This window comes from Hirundo rustica, chromosome 8, assembly GCF_015227805.2.
Source record: "Hirundo rustica isolate bHirRus1 chromosome 8, bHirRus1.pri.v3, whole genome shotgun sequence".
Taxonomy (NCBI): domain Eukaryota; kingdom Metazoa; phylum Chordata; class Aves; order Passeriformes; family Hirundinidae; genus Hirundo; species Hirundo rustica.
Window position 1 is genome coordinate 31989154 of NC_053457.1, and position 19983 is coordinate 32009136.

Here is a 19983-nt window from a genome sequence, read left to right on the forward strand (position 1 = left end):
TGGCTTAAAACCCAGAGGAGAATTCCTTGTGGTGAGTTGGTGTTTTATGTAAATGCTTAAAACAAACAAAAATAGTGAGACAACCAGTGAGGAAAATGAGTGTTGGTTGGTCAGGGCTACAGCTGTGTCCATGTGCTGGGTAGAAATATCACAATGTGCAGTTGAAATACAGATATTTCTTTTACGAGATTAATCTCCCTTTTATTAGCACTCTCCTGGAAATGTAGGTCAAGGCAGAGGTTCATGAGCTGGAGGAATCATGAAACAAGCCTTTTCTGACTTCTGTAACAAGCAGCTGAACAAAGGATGTACTGACTCTTGATAGAGGAATTGAGAGCTCAAAAAGCTCCTTAAGTCCCTGCTTTTTGGCTGGTGTTGAGGGCCGTGGAGAAAACATGGAGCCACAGCCATCACTGTAATAGAGTCATCAATCACCACTGACTGCTGGCAGCAGAGAATATCCAGGGTTGTCTCTCACAAGAGCCTCCTAACACTGTGGTATTAGAAGCCAAGTGGCATCTGTGCCCTGAATGTCACAAAAGCAAGCTGGTAAGTACTTCTTTCTGTTGGCCAGTCCTTCAGGATAATCAGTGTGTGCTCACTGCGTGCAGGTCTGGAGCTCTGCTGCATCTCAGGTGGGATGTTTAGTGCTGGTGCAATTATAATAAATATTAAAAAAAAGAGTCATCTTTAGTTGGGTGTTTTCCCAAGCAAAACCAGTCAAAGCTGAGCTCTGGGCCCCCAACAAAGACTGAAGTGATGCTGTTGAGGATGACTTCACAAAGCTGTGTAAGTATTGCCAGCTCCATCTTAATTACCTCACACTTTAGTACGTGCCCGGTGGTTTTCACTGCCCTGAGAGTGACAGATTTTCTGTAGCTGGGGTCACTTTGTCCCCAAGTTCAGCAGTAATTCCACTGCTGCATCTGTTACAATGGGCACCCAAAGGCTGGGTGTTCCTACTGCTGAGTTCTCTTGCAAATTTGGCCTGAATGACACATCCCCCTTGAGGGATTGGTATCAGTGGTGTGGAGCAGAACCCATTTCTTTGGTCCAGCAGACATCTGCTCTGGTGATTACACCATTAGCTGCTCTCATGTTGTTCAGTATAATCACAACCACAAAGGCAGTCATTTTTTAGCCAATATGCAACTGATAGGACTTCTGCTCCTCCAGCAATGTGACACTTGCTCTGAAAAGTGTCAGGATTCTTTGTTTCAAATGCTTTTAGACATGTAGAATTTAGAAGAGTCAAAGACAGGACTTGCCCAGATATTCTTATAACTGATATGCTAAAGGCTCTCTCTGTGAAATACCTCTTTTTTTCCTAAGGCTGTATGTGCAGTTTTTCACTGTATCAGGCATTTTCCTATAGCATGAAAAGCACAAATGCTAAAACGTGTGATAGCAACATGGGGGAGGTAATAGGTCTTCACAGTCTCCCGTGATTACCTGCAAAGTGGAAGGGAATAAACTGTTCTCCATGTCCACTGGGACGAGGCATAATGAGCTTAAATTGCAGCAGAGATTAGTGGAGACATTAGGAAAAACTTTTCAAGTGTAAGGATGGTTAAGTCCAGGAATAAATGGCCTGGGGAAGCTGCAGTGTCTCCATCCGTGGAATTTCTCAAGCACAGGTTAGACCAGTGGCTGCCAGGAGTGGTGGGGTTTAAACTGGTTCCATCTTTGAGCAGGGAGGAGAAAGCAGTACCGATTGTCCTTGTGGTGGTTCTGCTCCCCAGTTTCCCCTGGGTGTGGGATCTGATCTCCCAGAGCCAGGGGAGCAGTGCCTGGGAAAAAGCTCTGCAGCCCTTATGGCACCTTCCAGTACCTAAAGGGAGCTGGCAGGAAGGATGGAGAGGGACTTTGGACAAGGGGAATGACTTTCAACTGGCAGAGGGCAGGGATAGATGGAATTTTGGGAAGGAATTCTTCCCTGTGAGGGTGCTGAGGCCCTGGCACAGGGTGCCCAGAGCAGCTGTGGCTGCCCCTGGATCCCTGGCAGTGCCCAAGGCAGGTTGGACACTGGGGCTGGGAGCAGCCTGGGACAGTGAAAGGTGTCCCTGCCATGGCAGGGGTGACGCTGGCTGACCTTTAATCTCCCTTCCAACCCCAACATTCTGTGATTATCTGATACTTCTCAAAATCAATGGATCCATTCATTTTGTAGGCATTTCTCAACTTGGGCTAATTCTGGATTATGGCTGATTTCTGAATGAAGGTTAATCAAGAGTAGTTGACTTTTACTTGCTGTGTAAACGCTTTGTTAACATGAGCCTGACAATAACTTTAAGCTTGCACCCATCTCCACCGTCAGCAGCACTGAGGAACTCAGCAGAGCAGCAGTGTTCTGTGTTTGAATCCATTCCCCACTTGCAGAAACACACTGCATTCTCTTCTGGGAAAAGCACAGCAAGGTAGCCTCACATAGCAATAATTTATTCACTTAGGCCTGAGATTTCCTGGTCATTAAACTAAGCAAGGGTTGCTTTTCCCTGCTTGTGTTTGCTGCAGGCCACCCCTGCTCTGCAGCCACAACGCAACAAAGCACCGATTGCCTCATGCTCAGCTCGCACGGGGGCATTGTCAGAGGTGATTCTGGCTGCAGAATTTGTTCCCTAAATAGATAAGACAAAGGTGGAGAGAGGAGAAATATTCTCATTGCACAGATGTCAACAAAGGCGCAGAATAAGGAAGTGAATTTCCTTGTCACAGAGCAAAGGCAGGACTCGAACAGATGTCTTGGTTCCTAGTGCACGTAATTGGTTTAATTTTTTGCCTCTGCTGTAGACATACTGTGGGGAATTATTTCAGCTAATCTTTTTTAGTCCTGTGATGTAATTTTTTGGTCAATCGAATGGCCAGGGCTTCCTTGTAAAGGTAAATGAGACCAAATTGTAAAAAATATTTAAATCTATCTTTTAAAATGCAATTTCTTACAATGATCCAGTGTACACTGGTGTGTTGATATTTAGTAGTGCTACATGGCAAGAGAGATTCCAGTAAAATGCCAAGATTGCCTTTCCTTTACTGAGGGAGAGATGTGACAAGAAGAAAGTAGAAAGTGCAAGCACTATTAGATGTTGTGCTTCTAAAAATAATAAAATGTACTGTTGTGTTTCTACATAGTATTATCTAGGCAGAAAAAATTTATAATTCAGGCTCTGCAAATGAAAGACTATCAAGAAACATTAAGCAGAGAACTTGTAACTTGTTTTGTAAAACTAAACTAAACTAAAAAAAAAAAAAAAAAAAAAAAAAAAAAAAAAAAAAAAAATTGGCACGGCTGTAGCCTGCGCAGCAGTCAAGAGAGTGGAGACATCAATTAAAAAAAATAATTATATACATATGTAAATGTCATTTACCATGTTGCATGCCCCTGGTTTCTGATGCCTCCTATTGATGAATCAGTTTTCTTGTCCCACAGAGACATTTTGTGTTCTGGGGAGCTGCAGGGCTGCATGTGCACGTTGCAGGATGCTCAGAGCTTGCTGCAGGGCTGTGGAGAAGCTGCAGGTGTGTTTTCCCTGGAAGCAAACATAGGATATTTGTAAATGGGAATGGCCTCCCTGTTCCCAGTCCAGTTTGCTTTAATATGTACGTAATCCTTGGTTTTAATTTTTTACTTGCTGGTGATCATCCCTACTCTCCTCTGCATCACTTGAAGACGTCAACTGGTGCCACAGATTGGAGTAAACCGGCATAAATATCCTGAATTTTACAAATCGTTTTGAGAACATGATCTGGGCTGTTTCTCTTCCACCTGTATTTTTGGTGTTGAGATAATTTGATTTTTTGTGTAGTGGCCTGCGCACACCCGTGGGCTCTGGAGGGTGGTGCTGCCTGAGCAGTGAGGTAAGTGCCTTGTTTCCGTCAGGGAACATTAATTTCTGCTAAGGAAATTTTGGAAGGGAGCATTTTGAGAAATATTTGTAGATAAACTTTTCAAATTAATCATCTTAGGTGCAGAACCCTCAGCTCTATATCATAGATTAAATTGCAGGAATATATCAGGGCTGACATATTTCTCTGTTCCTCTTTGTTTTGTTTTTAGGATTAGAGGCCTTGGTGTGGAATTTAAAAAAAAAAAAAAAATGTACTTAAATCCTTGATTTTTTTTTCCCTTGGTTATAATGGAATCACTGTTCTTTCCTTGTCATCTGCAATGCTCAGATGCTTTTAATAAAATCCTCAGGATTTAAATTATTAACCATCTTTTTGGGGATTACATTTTTTATTCCTAATTATGCGCAAAAGATATATATCATGAAATATGCAGCATGTAATTGTGATTAAAGCGTGCAGCCTCCCGAAAGATGGGCCCAACAGTTTGATACACCCAAAATTTAATTAGGCAGATAATGGGGTTAGAGGGGAGATTTGTAAGGATGGGGTGGGGATGGAAGTATTTGGAGTAATTTTTTCTTTTTTTTTTTTTTTCTATGGTGGTGGAAATCAGTATGGAAGCAAATGCAAATAAAGTAATATTAATCTCCTGATCTCCACTTGTGTTGTCTTTTTTGTCTTGATCTTGAGATTATCCATGAAAAACTGAATTTTACATGGAGCGAGTAATTCAATGAGTCGCAGAATTTTCTACGTAGCTGGGTCTTTTGGCTGTTCTTTCTTGAGAAATCAAGTTTTGACTGAAACCACAATAACTTTTCCCAGGTAGATTTCCTGGGCACGTTATTAAAGGCTGTCTCCTCTGCTTGGCTGCCTGCTTTCATGAGGGCTGCAGGAATTTGATAGCTCTGAGACCTCCTTCCTCTGTCAAGCTCCGTTGTAATTGGTGTCTCGGTTCCCAAGTTATTAGGGGGATGAGAGGAGCAGGGGACGGGCAGACAGACACAGCCAATTTCACTGCACCAACCTCATTTCCGTAGGGAGCTGGAATAAAAAAATCAATTAAGGTTAAAGACCCTCCAGTCCCCTCCTTCAATTACTTGGGCAGAACAATCCTTCAGCTGAAGTATCCATGAGACACGATATCCTCCTCAGCCTTGTGCAGGATTAAACCTCTTGGGGCCGTTGTTTGGAGTGTCCAGGTATGGGATAAACCCCTGGATTTGCCATCAGCATTAGCTGAGCTCGTGGAGCCTTTGGCAGTGCCAGGATTCCCTGCTGCACTTTGCAGGGATGCTGGTTCCTCTTCCAGCATCAGGAGTTTCCTGCAAGCTGCATTAGCCCAGAGGAACATGGTCCCATCCTGCTTTTGTTCCAGCATCAAATGACCTTAGTGCTGCTAATTAACCAACTTCTTCTCTCCTCTTGTCAGGGGTTGGTGTATGTTTTTCCACATTCTGGAAATCTCACTTGTCTCCACATAATTCTGTTTGCTCTCCCACCGCACCTCACTGGTAATTTGTGTTTAACAGTTCATCTACTACTCCTACAATCAGAAATAATTCAAGTATAACTTCTGAGTGGCACAGACTTGAGAGGTTGAATGGAACCATCACCTTTTTACCAGCCATTTTCTGGGCTATCTTCTAAATCACCGTCAAAATCCCAAGCTAAAACACAAAACCAAAAAACACACACACACAAAACCTCCCCCAAAAAATCCCCCAAACCCCAAACAAACAGGTTTTTATTTGCAGTTCTGACTGCAAACCAAGCCTCTGTGAACAGTCTGAGGTGTTTATGATCTCAAAAGGAGCAAAAATCATCAATTTTCTGTGATCCTGCTTTACCCAGTGGAGATGTCCAGATTCAACTCTTTGGGGCTCTAGTGCCCTTTCCTTCCTCTTATTCCAGTATTTGTTTTGCTAACAGCTTGTTCTGCTGTGGAATTGGTTGCTGTAAAGAAAAAATCCCCTTGTTTGCCTGGAATCTCTATAGTGAGGGATTTTGTTTGTGTGGAGAGGAGGAAATGAAGGATGGAAATGTTAATAGAGGAAGCACACATGTTTCAGATGATCTATTTTATGTATCCCCTTGTTTCTTATTTTACTTCTCTGCATTTTGCATTTCTCCAAGGATGTTTTATTTAAAAAAAAAAAAAAAAAAAAAAAAAAAAGCCAGAAAAAGAAGTGATGCTTTTCCTGTGCATCAACTTGAAGACATTTTGGTGGGATTTTTTTTTAGTTCTTCATGGGGAGTTGTGGAACCAGGATTCCAAACCTGACTCAAACCTTTTCAACTCAAGGGAGTTGAATTTAATTTCTATTTACTGCCTTGCTCTAAGGCCGAGAGACCATTCCTCTGGCTGAGCTCAGTGAGGAAAACCTTGTTTCTACTGGCACAGCATCAGCCTCTGCATCAAAATGGTGGTAAATAAGGTTTTCCAGATTTTATTTGTAACTACAGCATCAGAATCACCTTTGCAGGCAGAGAAATAGTTATTTATGATTTTAAACTCCTAAAACAGAGGATGTGGTTTATATCATTTGCATGTGGCCATTATTAATTCCCCCAGGAACTCTTTACTATTAGGAAAAAATTGCATTGCAGGACAGCAAGTATCTACCAGCAGGTATGGTTATTTTTATTTTTCTTTTTTTTAGCTTCTAATGCAGCAGCCTCTCTGTAAGATTTCACCCGTTATCTATAGTGTATAATTATAAATACATTGTAGTCTAGAGTAAGTACAATTAAAAAGGGTAATTAGTTTCCCTCCCTCTCTCCCATCCTCCCACCCAAGTCCTTAGGTTTAATTTTCATGATTATGTTAGATTATGAGTCATTTTAAATCATGGTATCCAGTAGAGACTGCTCCTACTCTGCAGCTCTTTTCAACAGTTGTTTATGGTAGTTTCAGCCTCTTTCTGCCTCTCTGAGGCTCTTTATTTTTAAAGCAAGGCAGACAAGGCCTAAAATTATTCCATTAAAGAGGTGCAATTTTTGTAATGGGACTTAGAGTGCTCTGCAGAAGTGCAGGCAAGTTTCTTCAATATCCTGAGCATTATTCGCTCATTTAGTTAAATGATGTTTCTAATTCCCTGGTAATTACATGTAATGAGGCACTCTTTCTCTTCTTGATGAGACTTTAGCTTAATATGAGATGTCGTATTTTTTTTTTTCTTTTTTTTTTTTTTCCCTTTCTTTTTTTTTTTTTTTCCTTTTTTTTCTTTCTTTTTTTTTTTAGGGATAATTACCCTTCCCAGGAAAAGCAGGGGGTTTGTTGTGCAGAATATATAGCAAATTATTTTATTTCCTGCCATCTTGACTGCCAGTAAATTATAAAATTAAGTTTCAGTGGAGCATTAGCACCATTTTGGAAAGGCTTGAGATTTTTTTTTTTTTTCCCCTTATTCATGTATTGATGTCCTTTGGGACTGTTGAGCTATTATTCATAGAATAGATGTTTTTCTGCCAATTCCTAGTATTAGATGGTACTGAAGCAGCAACATAGGTTTATTTTTTTTTGCCTGGATAATATCCAGTACAGAATGGTCTTGTTAGGTGCTTTTTCTATCAGGTAATTATCTTCATAAAAAGTTTTACTAACACTTCCTCCACTTTCTTGGTGACTAATTAAATTTATTTTTATGGATGTTGTAATATTAAATGCTGGGGGACTTTTTGTTTTCAGTTCTAGATGAATGTTCATAGATTTCTTGCACAGTACAACATTTAGGTCATTGGAATGAATGAAAAGCTGCAGGATACATGAAGTTAACAACAATCATGCAGCACTTAACTCCACTAAACATGGAATCAACAGTTATTTTAATTACTCTTAGTTCCCTATATTTTGTCAGCGTTGTTTTCTTCCTATTATTCTGATGAGGTGATTTTTTTCTGCTTTTTTTGGGGGTGTGTGTGTGCGTGTGTGTTTTAAAATAATTTTAAAAATGTAAAAATTATGAATAGAATACCACCTAGGAGTCAAATTGTGTAAGAGTGATCTCTGCATTGGGAGATGAATTGCCATTTTTAAAGCCATTTAAAGGTCTAATTCTTACAGGAAATTCAGGGATAGATTTTTCTCCCCTACCTTCAGCTCCCTAAAAGCCAGGTTTGTGGTTGAAATTAGGAAGGCACCAGGCTCCCCTATATCCTGTGTTTGAAAATCAAACTAAAATCAAACTCCTGTGGCGGGGGGAAAGCCTCGTTGTCCAGCAGGGGTGGCGGGAGAGGGAATGGGAGCAAGGACGGTGATGTTTGTTATCAAGATCTTCCTCTCTTTGCAAGAGACATTTTTGCAGCCAGCTGGGAAATTTTACCCTGCTCATCTTGGCAATGGCACATTTGGAAAAGAAGGCCATGGAAGAAGCTTTGTTAATATGATCCTATGTGAATATATTGCATTTACACCCTTTGAAGTTGATCACACATGCTTTAAAATATATTAATTTAAGGGTTTGGTAGGGTCAGCATCTGAATCTGTCATGATCAAAAGACTAAGTCCTGAAACTGGTGGGGTCTTTTATCAGCACTGCACTTTTCCTGTCGGAGAACCGCAGTGCTGCAAAGTTCTAAATATAAAGGCACATCTTCATGATAAAACCAAGATTTTGAGAGGCTAAAGTGCAATCAGCGGTAGAAAATAAATGTCATAAATAACTTTTTGATCCCAAATACTGTGACCCCAATTCTATAGAAAGAAGCTGGAAAAATATGACTGCATCTCACTCTTTATTTCATCTTAAGCAATTTGACATCAATCAAATGACTATAGAGGCAAAGGCATGAACGTTTATTTCCCAGCCCACAGGATTGCTGTCAAATTGCAATTTTCGAAATTGAAAGAGTTGTTAAGCTAGATTTTCTCCATTTTCTTCCTAGTTCTCTCCCTCAAACTTTCAGAAATGTGCCTCTCAATTTGGCAGTGTACTATCCTACAATGTGCGAGGAAATTAAAGGAGCTCCTGAAAAAATTCCTTACCGTGCAGGGGTAAAAATCTCATTTTCCTGTCTGCAACTCAGTGTATAAATCTAAGGGAGGACTGCATCAAAGAGCAGGGAATGAATGAAATTTGAGCATTAAGATAATGCCCTGGTGAGGTTGGCAGCTAAAAAGAACAACTTTGGTACCTCCATGTTGCACGATTTAAAACTCTCTGGCCAGGACTGGTTACCTCCAGCCTCCTGCAACTCAAAGTTTATCAAATACTGCTAAGGAGGGGAACCTGCTGCTTTAAGGGTTGTCAGCCTGGGGCAAAATCTTCTCAGTATTAGAGGGAGGCAGGACGTTAAAAGCTTTTGCGACAACAAAAGTTGGAAGTTGGTTGAGATCTGTGGTCCCATTATCAAGAAAGCTACAGAAACCCTCTCTCATTAAGTTTCTCTGAGCTGTTGAAAGCCAAAGCTCCTGGGCAGCCCTGAGCAGGTCAACATGTCCCTCATCTTTAAAATCAACAATAATGTTCTGCTCATGTCCTCCAGCTGCCTCAGTCTGGTAGGAACTTCAAAGCCTGCCTAATATATGCAATTTTCTCTTAAAACAAGAACAACAAAAAGCTTCTAGTGGAGAGAGTGCCTGCCTCAGCTGTGCTGACCCACATTCAGCCCTGAACTCTGCCAAAGGAATTTCAGCTTCTTTCTAAGAAGCTGCCACAACTGTTGGGGTGCAGGGTTGTTCTGAGGTATCAGGCGTGATGCAGGAGATAACAATCAGCTCCACAACTGGTTCATTTCCATATTTAAATAAGGAAAAATTATTAGGCTTGTATTATTAGGCCCTGAGATGCACCTGGGGAGCAGGAGAGGAGTGAAGGTAAGTTAGGCTGATACAGGAGTCTGAGCTTATCAACACCTGATTTGCCATTTTTCAAATACTGCTCTTCCTCAGTGTTTGGATTTTCCGTTTTCGTCTCTTAGCCTTCCTGTTACTTAGCTCCAGGAATTTTTCTGATGAAGGAAAAAAGTAAAAGTGGGTGGGAGTGGAGGATAGGAAACCCAGTCTATTCCAATTGCTCAGATTGTACATTTTATACCATCTTGAGATAATGCCATGTGGTGAAGCTTCAGTATAAAACCCTGCAAAATAATGGCAATTTGGGGTTTATTCCAGGGCTTAAAGGTTGGCAGGTGTCACCACGCTGAGCTGGCTGTGCTTGTGAATGCACAGGGATTCAGATGCGTACATCAGGCAGTTTTGGACAGAGAGTGCTGGAGAATTATTCCCTATTCTTGTGTGGAAAGAGGCTCAAACTCCCAGCTGCTGCTGTGAGGGCAGAGCTGAGCAGAACAGGGTGGCTGCTCCTTGTGCCTGCCAGGTGTGAGGTGGAGAGCAGCTGTTTGGAGGAAGGTTCATCCTCCAGGAGAAGGGTCCACCCCCAGGAGAAGGGTCCATCCTTCAGGAGAAGGGTCCACTCCTCAGGAGAAGGGTCCACCTCCAAGAGAAGGGTTCATCCCTCAGGAGACGGGTTCATCCCTCAGGAGAATGGTCCATCCCCCAGGAGACGGGTTCATCCCTCAGGAGAATGGTCCATCCCCCAGGGGAAGGGTCTGTGCCCCAGAAAAAGGGTTCATCCCCCAGGGGAAGGGTCTGTGCCCCAGGAAAAGGGTTCATCCCCCAGGAGAAGGGGTCCATCCCGCAGGATAAGGGTTCATTCCTCAGGAGAAGGGTCCAGGCTCCAGGAGAAAGGTCCATCTCCCAGGAGAAGGGTCCACCCCAGGAGAAGGGTCCATCCCTCAGGAGAAGGGTCCACCTCCAAGAGAAGGATTCATCCCTCAGGAGAAGGGTCTGTGCTGGAGGAGAAGGGTCCATCCTCCAGGAGAAGGGTCTGTGCTCCAGGAGAAGGGTCTTTGCCCCAGGAGATGGGTTCATCCCTCAGGAGAAGGGTCCATCCCTCAGGAGAAGGGTCCATGCTCCAGGAGAAGGGTCTGTGCCCCAGGAGAAGGGTCCATTCCCCAGGGGAAGGGTTCATCCCCCAGGAGAAAGGTCCATCTCCCAGGAGAAGGGTCTGTGCCCCAGGAGAAGGGTCCATCCCTCAGGAGAACAAGAGGGGCCCAGCCCTGCTCCAGGTGAGCTTTTCAGCCTGGGCTGGGCAGTCTGTGAGGAGGAGGAGCTCTGTGGGGCTGCCAGGATTTTGCTCTGCTGCAGGACGCGTCCAACAGCCCCCGGTCACGGGAGCATCGGTCAGTGCACGGAGTCCTGTGTGCCAGGACTGGCCTGAGTCCAACTCTCCTTTCACAGGGGCTAATTAGGAGCCATCAGATTAAATTCCCTGTGACTTTATTAGTGTCTCTGAGCCAATGGCCTGCAGGCAAAGCCCCCGTGAGTAAATCAGAGAAGTAACCATTTGTTGACGTTCCTGTCTGTCAGCCCCAGACGCGGCCGTGTCCTGCTGGTACTGCGGCTCTGTCACATGCACTTACACCACTGCACAGGGTTCAGATTGTTACAAATGCCTTTATCCATTCCCATTGACATTTTAAACAAACGGTGATATATTTAGTACAATAATTACAGTTATTTGATTACCTTTCTTTTAGCCTGAAGTAGAAGGCGACTGACAGATGTGAATACCTCCGAGACCAATACTCCGTAATAAACTAACGTTATTTATTACGAGATGCATTTTATTAATAGGAATTGGCAGTAATTAATTCAGTAAAGTTGATGTTACTAATAATTACATGTAATTCATGAAATATTTATGAAAGAAAACTGTGTATAAAAATGACGCAAAGGTCATTTAGCTAATTAGTTAATAAATGTCACCAACATTTCTAGAGAGTCTCTCTAATTCTGAACAGTTTCACCTTTTTCTTAGGGAAATGCTTTTTGAAACATTTTGTTTTCGTGCGTGACATCCTGAGATGGAAGTCAACATTTCTGGTTATTGTTTTGAGCCGATGCATGTACTGTTTCCTTTGCTAATCCACTTTGGCCTCTTTCCTTGTTCATAGTGAAAGATCCTAATTAGAGATAGCACGAGCTCAATCTAATTTAGGTTATCAGTGAGTTGCGGTGTCTCCCAGTTTAAGGATATATGAATATATCTCTGTCTTTTTAACTTGATTCCACTGACTTTCCATGGAATCAAATAACCATCATCCAAATTAATAGCTGACATCTGAACTGGAAAAATCTTAATGTCATTTCTGCCCGGATTGAGTTCAATGGCAAAAGAGCCCATTGACCTCGTGAGCTGCAGGCTCAGACCCTGGGCTGCTCCACGGTCATGGCTGGAACTGTGATTTTGCACCCTTTTTTTGGGAGCCGTGGGATGTGCCGGTGTCATCTGCAGAGGAAGGTGCAGAATGAGGTTCTCCAGCCAAACGGGGTGTCCTGTGTAACACAGGCTCTTTGAGATTGTGTTTGGTCAGTGCCAGTTTCTCAGGTGATGGTCTCACAATGTGGAGCACTAAGAGTCAGAGAATCCACATCTTCTTGCCATCTTCAAACCTGGGTGGGATCTGGCTACAGTTTCCTGCCACAAGTCTTTGTCAAACACAAATCCCTGGGCTCGAGGAAGAGTTTAGCCGTATGAAATTCCTTGTTGCCTTCTGAAGAGAGGCAGACTTGGTGATCTAATCACGCTCTTGTCCATGAGCCTGTGAGAGCCACCTTTGCACTTCCCTCATTCCGGCATTGCTCTCTGCTCATAAAACAACCTCCAGCCTTTTGGCAGTGGGGGGAATTGCTCAAGGACTTCAGGGATGAGGGGGCGAAGAGAGCAGAGTGCTCACTGTCCTAAATCCAGGAGTGAGGAGTAGTGACCCGGGGCTGATGTCACTTCTACACTCTGCTCTGTGGGTGGGTTAAATGGCTCTGAAGCAGCTCTGGGCAGGGAGATGGACACAGGGCTGTCCTAAATCAGGGAGGAGATGGCTTGTAGCTGAGTCTTCCTTGAAGAGCTGTTCTCTGTCTCGGTTATTATCTGGTTGTGGTTCCTTGCTGCACTGAGGAGGAGCTCAGCCATTGCCACCAGGTCCTCAAAAGCAAACCTGTGTGTGGGGACAAAACTCCTCTTGCTTTTGTGAATGGAAGACTGCTGATCACTGAGGAAACTTTGGTTCTCAGAACTCATTCCTCAATTTTGCCGTTCACAACAGCAAAATGTCCAAGGATCACCCCTTTATTAAGTGCCGGGCTCAGGCCCTTCCAAATGCCATCACTTTGTACAGTAATATACAGAATTACACACTGATTATCTCGGGTCTGTTCCTTCGCCATGAACCAGCACGAATGTATAAACAATACAAAACCTAAATGCGTAAATAACATCCAAACAATAACATGGCCACCATAAATTGTCACTGGAAACGAATGATTGTATTTAGCAGTGAGAGAGGTGTTCTTGATACACCTTAACACCCTTGTGGTCCCTGCAGAGGTGGCCCTGTCCCTGGCTCTCAGCATTCCCCATGGAAAACACATGCCTGTGTGGTGTTGGAGAGGATGAGCCAGAGCCATATCAATCTCGGTCCTCCCCTACTAAATCCATCTCAGCTCATTAGTTAATGACAGGGTTTGGCCTTGCAGTAGCCTAAGTGAATAGGGAAACAATTTTCTGAGATTATTTTAATTGCCTGCCTTGGAAAATAAAAATGAGAAAGCTCTTGCTATTTTCAAGTAATAAACAGGCTCTCAGGAAGAAGGAGCTTCAGCAGCAAGCAGGAGGAATGGCAAAACAAGGGAGGGGACATATGCACAGGAGGGGCTGTTGTACAGGGTGTGTACAAACCCACAGCCCCTCTCCCTGCTCTGTGAACCCTCTGAGCCTTCACCTCTGCTCCGAGCAGCCCTCCTGGAGGGCAACTGGGAAAAATCCCAGCAACCTTGAATTGCCTCAAATACGCTTCCTAACCGGCAACTGGCCCTGATAGAACAATCTGAAACTCCCTGTCTCCTTATCTTCTGTCGACATCATTTTTCAGAAGGGGCAACAGGACCAAATTAAATCGTTGTGCTGCAGACAGTCTGTCTGATTGCCTTGTGGCTGTTGCCCGTTCCGAAGATTTCCTCCAGCGGTTTAAAACTGAGCCGAGAGGAAAGTTCACGTGTGCTCGTGCCCACAGATGCACACAACCCCGTGCCTCCCTTCTCTTACACTTACTCAGTTATGAGATACATTTACAGCTGAAGGAATTCAGAGTCCAGTTCTATGCAACATCCAGTTCCTGATGGTTAAAAATGTCAGCAATCCCCCACTCCCCCTGTTTTTTTTCCCCCAAATCCAGACTAGGAACTTGAAACAAAGAAAATAATGAGATATATAAATAAGTTTAATCCAAATATATTTGTGGAAAGAAGCATAAGGAGGTGTGACTGGCTGTGCTTGTATATGATTTGTTGTTTTTACTTAAGGCAGGAACAAAAGGCTTGGTTGCCTCTTGTCTCTGGTGTTTTTTGAGCCTTCTTCTCACGTATGAAGCCCATCTTGTCTGCAGAAGGTTTGATTTTGGACTGAGACGCAGCAGCTGGGGCTGAACAGACACAGTGAGCACGGTGGAAGGGGAAGAGGCTGGGAAATGAGATGTGCTGCAAGCAGCAAATGGATTTGGAGATTGCTGTCTAACAAGAGAACCCTCTGGGATATATTTTACTTAGTGGTGGGCAGGAAGGAGCTGCCTTCTTGGGACATCTTTCTGAGAGCTGCAATGCACAGTCATCACCTTTGGACTGTGTCCAAGTGCTGCTCAGAATGCCGGTGGCTCTCGGGAGGCGTTAAATCCGGCGGGATGTCACTTCACATCTCGCTGCGACTGCACCTCCTGCAGCTCGGGGCTGCACGGGGCAGTCCTGGTCCAGCAGAGACTTCTGCCTCGGGGGGGGAGGTTTGAATTTTAGGAAGAAGGGAGGAAAACCTTCTCTCCTGCCCCAGTCTGTGGGGTTTTGGGGTGTATCACCCACTGGTGCCCCCAGTTCTCTCTGTGTTGAGCTGGAGGGATCCAAGTCAGGTCCCCTTGTGGGCCTGAGTACTGAGGACATGAACGGGGACAGGGATGAGCTGTGATTCAGGATGGAGCGATTCCCCATGGACAGAGCAGTTTCAGTCAGCAATTAATGCTGCTGGCTCCTCCTTCAGATCCTGAGCTTCTGTAATTTCCCCATCTCCAGGGACTCCAGGACAATGCTCTCTGCATTCATGCTCAAGTCTTGATTCTTGGTTTCTCAACGTCTCAGAAAGTCACAAAACCAGGGGGTGAAATCCTCCCAACTAACCCTATATGGACAATATAAATACCTGGGGCAAGAATATTTCATAATTTCTGTGTTGGGAGCTAACTTGACCCCGTATTTATTCTTGTATTAATATAAACCATGAGTGTTTTCAGCAAAGAAGCAAACATGAAAGGCTGGTAATTGTTTCTTCATTATTATATATAAAATTAATCATTTGCATGTTATTAAATATGCAGATAATCAATATATATGTTTAAAAAAAATAATTAATGGTTTGTAAGAGGAAAGGCAGCACATCCCAGACAGAATTTTGCTCTCCCCGAGGATCCAGCCCCTGTTTTTGTGTTGTTGTCTCATGCCTGCCCAGCCACGGTCCCAACACTCAGCATTCATGTGCCAAGAAGACATGGTGGAATTTAAAAAAGACTGGGGAAAGTCAAGAAAACAAAACCACGCTTTTTTCCAGGAGAACTTGGTGGAAACCCTAGAAGGTGTTAAATTGATTTAATCCTTGCTGTGTTTTATTTGGCTGCTGTTGGTTTTGGCATAAGCAATGAGTTCTGCTATTTTAGCCAGCATTTCTGAGTGTAGTCTTGAACGGGGCGGGGGGGCATCTTTAGAGATGATTTTAGAAAAAAGCTGCTTTAAAAAACCAAAAAGCTCTCCCACGCAGTAGAACAGAAGATTTCTAAATCCCTTTCCCCTCTCTTTCTCCCTGAAAACACATTTGTAACCATTAGTTGTGTGTCACGTTTCCTGATGGGGGCATTTTGTCCCTTTGCATCCCCTCCTAGGGGGGCGAGGGCTGCTGCCTCTCCAGCCCTGCTGCTCATGAATCATCCCAGCCCAGGATTTGCAGCTCCCTTCCCGCTGCAAACTTTCGGAGAGGTTTCCACTCTGAGGAAGGATCCGTTCATTGATGGGACCACTGCATCAGGAACTAATTAGAGGCACTCAGAACCAGAGGTCCTCTGCTGTGTTTTGCTCTAAAAGCAATTTATCTTGGCACGGTTCAAATGCCATAATGTGGTAAGGAATAGTCTAAAAACTTGCAGAAAAAGCAGAAATTCAAACAAGCCAAGAAGATACAGCAGGATAGATACTTTATTTCAATATCTCCTGCTACTAAAAGTTCAATAAAAGTTGTGAAACTGGAAACTTTATTAATTTCCTTCTGAATCGGTAAATTCTGTGTATACTAAGGTTACCATTTAAGGATGCTTAATGAAAACTGATTACAATTTGAAATAAGCAAAATATATTTCCCTCAGAGACCAATTTCCTGTTGGAATTCTCTACTTTGATCTTCCCAATGCCTTGCATTTGTCAGTATTGGCTGTCCCTGCTGTCGTGTAGTCAATTTGTCCCCTTAGAAGACTTCTCTGAGATTCCTCTGAACTTCATCAGTGCAAATTGCTTTCTAAGCCATGACAATATTTTCCTCCTCACCTCCCACAGCCTCTTACAACAATCTCTTGGTGGGTTGGAGATGAGTTTGTCAAAAGCCACGAGCTGAGTTTCTGCGCTGCTCCTTTCAAGCCGAAATATTACATAGAAACAGCAGGCTCTGTAAAGGAAACTTTGGTGATTTTTTTATAATTCCTTTTGGATGTGAGAAGGTCTGACACTGATGGTTCATCACTGCTGGACAACTACAGCGTGCATGTTTGGGCGTTCACAGAGTTTCAGAATTGTTTAGGTTGGAAATACCCCTGAGACCACGGAGTCCAACCATTCCCAGCCCTGCCAAGGCCACCACTGTCCCCAAGTGCCACATCCACATATCTATTCCACTCTTCCGAGGCCGGTGACTCCACCTCTACCCTTGTGGCCTCTTGCAGCACTTGACAACTGTTTCTGTGGAGAAATTTTCCTCAATATCCCATCTAAAACTCCTCTGTGCAACCGCTCCCTCTGCTCCTGTCCCTGTTCCTGGGAGCACAGCCCGATCCCCCCGGCTGTCCCCTCCTGTCAGGGAGCTGTGCAGAGCCACAAGGTTCCCCCTGAGCCTCCTTTTCTCCAGGCTGAGCCCCTTCCCAGCTCCCTCAGCCCCTCCTGGGGCTCCAGATCCTTTCCCCAGATCCTTTGCCCTTTTCCTTTTTCTGTGTGTGTGTCCCCAGAAACAAGCCTTTCCCTGTTACGAAGTCAGATTACGCTTGGGATTGCAGAAATCGGGGGAGAAGTGGGTGTTTGAAGTATTTTACTGAGCAACCCTACAAATCACCCCTCAGAATGGCACACATCTCCCCGAGGTGTTTTTGGTAGGTTACCAAATCCAGCCCATCTCCTTTCGGATGCTAATCTGCTTGCTGGTGTAAAACTGCAAGGATTTGCAAAGTTATGTTTCTACAGCAAAGAAAACGATAGCAAACTCCCAAATAAAAACAGCTTCTCTTTATCCAGGTTAATCTGTATTATTTACTAGTACGAGGGAAGCCTTGATAGGGCTTGTAATGAAACCAAACTTCAGAATTCCTCCTGGCACCCCCAAGCTAAAGATTTTTAGGTGAATTGCTGTGGCTTTTTGTACAGTATATGATTTCCATATTGTTTGACATGTTTTCACTTGACATCAGATTAGCCAACAGGTTAAATATTGTGGTTTCAAAGTGTTAATTTAGCACGCTTGCAAATTAGAATTTTAGCATATTTGGAATTTTGATGAGACTAAAAGGCAAATTGTAATGTTTAAAGCAGCCGATTTTAGGTGCAGTTCAGCAATTAAGTTAATTTCGAGCTTTCTGATGCTGAGAAGGCCACTCAGGGCTGATAATAGCTTATTTTCTCAGATGGAGATTGAGGAGCTGACTACAAACTTCCAAACGAACACATGTGCTTGATTTGTCTATTTGTATTCAAGTTTACCTTTTCTGGTTGTCAGTAACACTACCCCACCTGCCCTATACAGCCTGTAGTGCTCAAACCTATTTGGAAAATCATGTGAATGGGGATTTGCATCATTACAATTTCCTTTCCATTTAGGAAGCATCTGCTATATCTTTAAAAGTAACAGGTTTGAAGAGGCCACAGGCTGTGAAACAGACTAAACCATTATTAAAATGAAACAAAAACTTTAAAAAAAAAAAAAAGAAAGCTAGCTGGACCTAATTCAACAGCAGTTTCAACTTTTTTTTTTTTTTTTTTTTTTTTTTTTTTTTTTTTTTTAAAAAAAAAAAAAAAAACAAACTCTTTTTACCTTGAAAAGGTTAAAAGCATTTGGGTCCTTGTGGAAGATGTAATTGCATTTCAGCCTTGTTTATGTGTGAATCTAAAGAATACTGGTAATCTGCCATGTGAGAAAGTTCTGTTCTTCTGCTAACAAGCAATCCTTCTTGTTCCTAACAGGTCTTTCTATTAAGAAAACAGTTAAGGGCTAATTGGAACTTTTATCTGTACCACGTCACACTAACTGACCAGCCACTGCTAGCAGTCATATAAACCTTATTTTAAGCACCTCAGTTGTACAGATCCAAGCAGTGCAAGGAAGGAGGGAAAACCTCAGCTGCAGTTTTTCTTAACAACAATTAAAAAGCAAAGTTCTGTGAAGATGTGCTCGAGCAGGTTAAGTTAACAGTATTATCTTGCTAACCTTCATGCCTACCATTTCCACGGGCAGCTGGAGGTGTTGTCAAGGGAATCGACCCATCCCACGACATTTCTGTCTCTAATTGGGTTTTCTGTTCTTTTGAAGGTGGGCAGCGCCATCATGATGCTGCTTCTTTGCTGTTTATCTCAAAGGAAAGTGCTAAACCAAAATATTTCAGCCAGACTTGGTCCTTCAATCTGTTTACATCATCAGTGGGAGGCCTACACAAAAAAACAAACCAAACCAAAACAAAAAACGAACAAACAAACAAAAAACCCCCACCAAACAAAAGAAATCCAGATTCCCTGATTTTCCTGAAGTAGGACACACAATCTCTTCCCCAGCTTCTCTCTGTTTCTCTGCCCAAGCCCCAGCTTTGCAGGAAAAGAAAACCAACTCCATTTTAAGAATTGGTTTAGACAAGCAGGATATTTTGTTTATGTGTCCGTTTGCTCCACTTTGAGTCAGTGCCTGGAAGTTTGACTTTGGCTTCTCCAGAGTCTCATTGCACACATCCCAAATGGGAAGAAAAAAATATAACTGCTTTCCAAACCCTTTCAGCGTTGGGTTGTTCTTGCTCTCAGAGGCAGCAGGGTTTGGCCAGGGCAAGGGGAATCCCATCCCAATCTGTGTTAGGAAACAGGGTCCAGAGAACACTTGTGCTGCTTTTGAAAAGTTACAGCCTGGATTTTCAGGCACAGTTCCTTTGATTGTTTTTGCTTCTCGCTACACATCCCCTGATCCAAAAATAAAAACTTCCTTTTTTTTTTTTTTTTTTCTCCTGGTAGTATTGGTGGTTAGTACTGGCTGGCAGGCACCACAGAGTTGCTATCAGTAGGGTTACAGTGATGATCATTAGAAAATTCTGTTTAGGGTGTTCCAAATGGGATTTTGGATCCTGCAGTTTTGAGCACTGGGCTTGGGAGGAGAACCTGACTTTGGAACAGCAATAGCAGCTCAGGCCCTTTAAAATCCTCTTCCACCTGCCTCTGTCAAATTAATGGACCCCTAGAGAAGAGGTCACTGAGCTCCCTCCCTGTCTCAAGGCAGAGCTGAACACACCCCGGCCATTTGGGAGAAGGAAGGATGAATGCTCTCTGCCTGAAGTCGCTGGAGCTGAGTATCCCAATCATCAGCTCCTGGAGTGCAGCGTGCACTGAGAGCAGGGACACAGCCCTCTGTGGGGTGATGGAACCTTGGGCTGGTGGGGATGTAGCTTCAATGGGTTTTTTTTTAACTGGTGATGGTGCTTCAGTCATGTTTTGTTGGCAGTGATGCCCTGACCTGTGACTCAGATCCCTTCAGGAGCGTTCAGAGGTTTGGACTCTGCTGCTGTGGCCAAAGCTCTGATCCCTGCGGAGGGGATTTG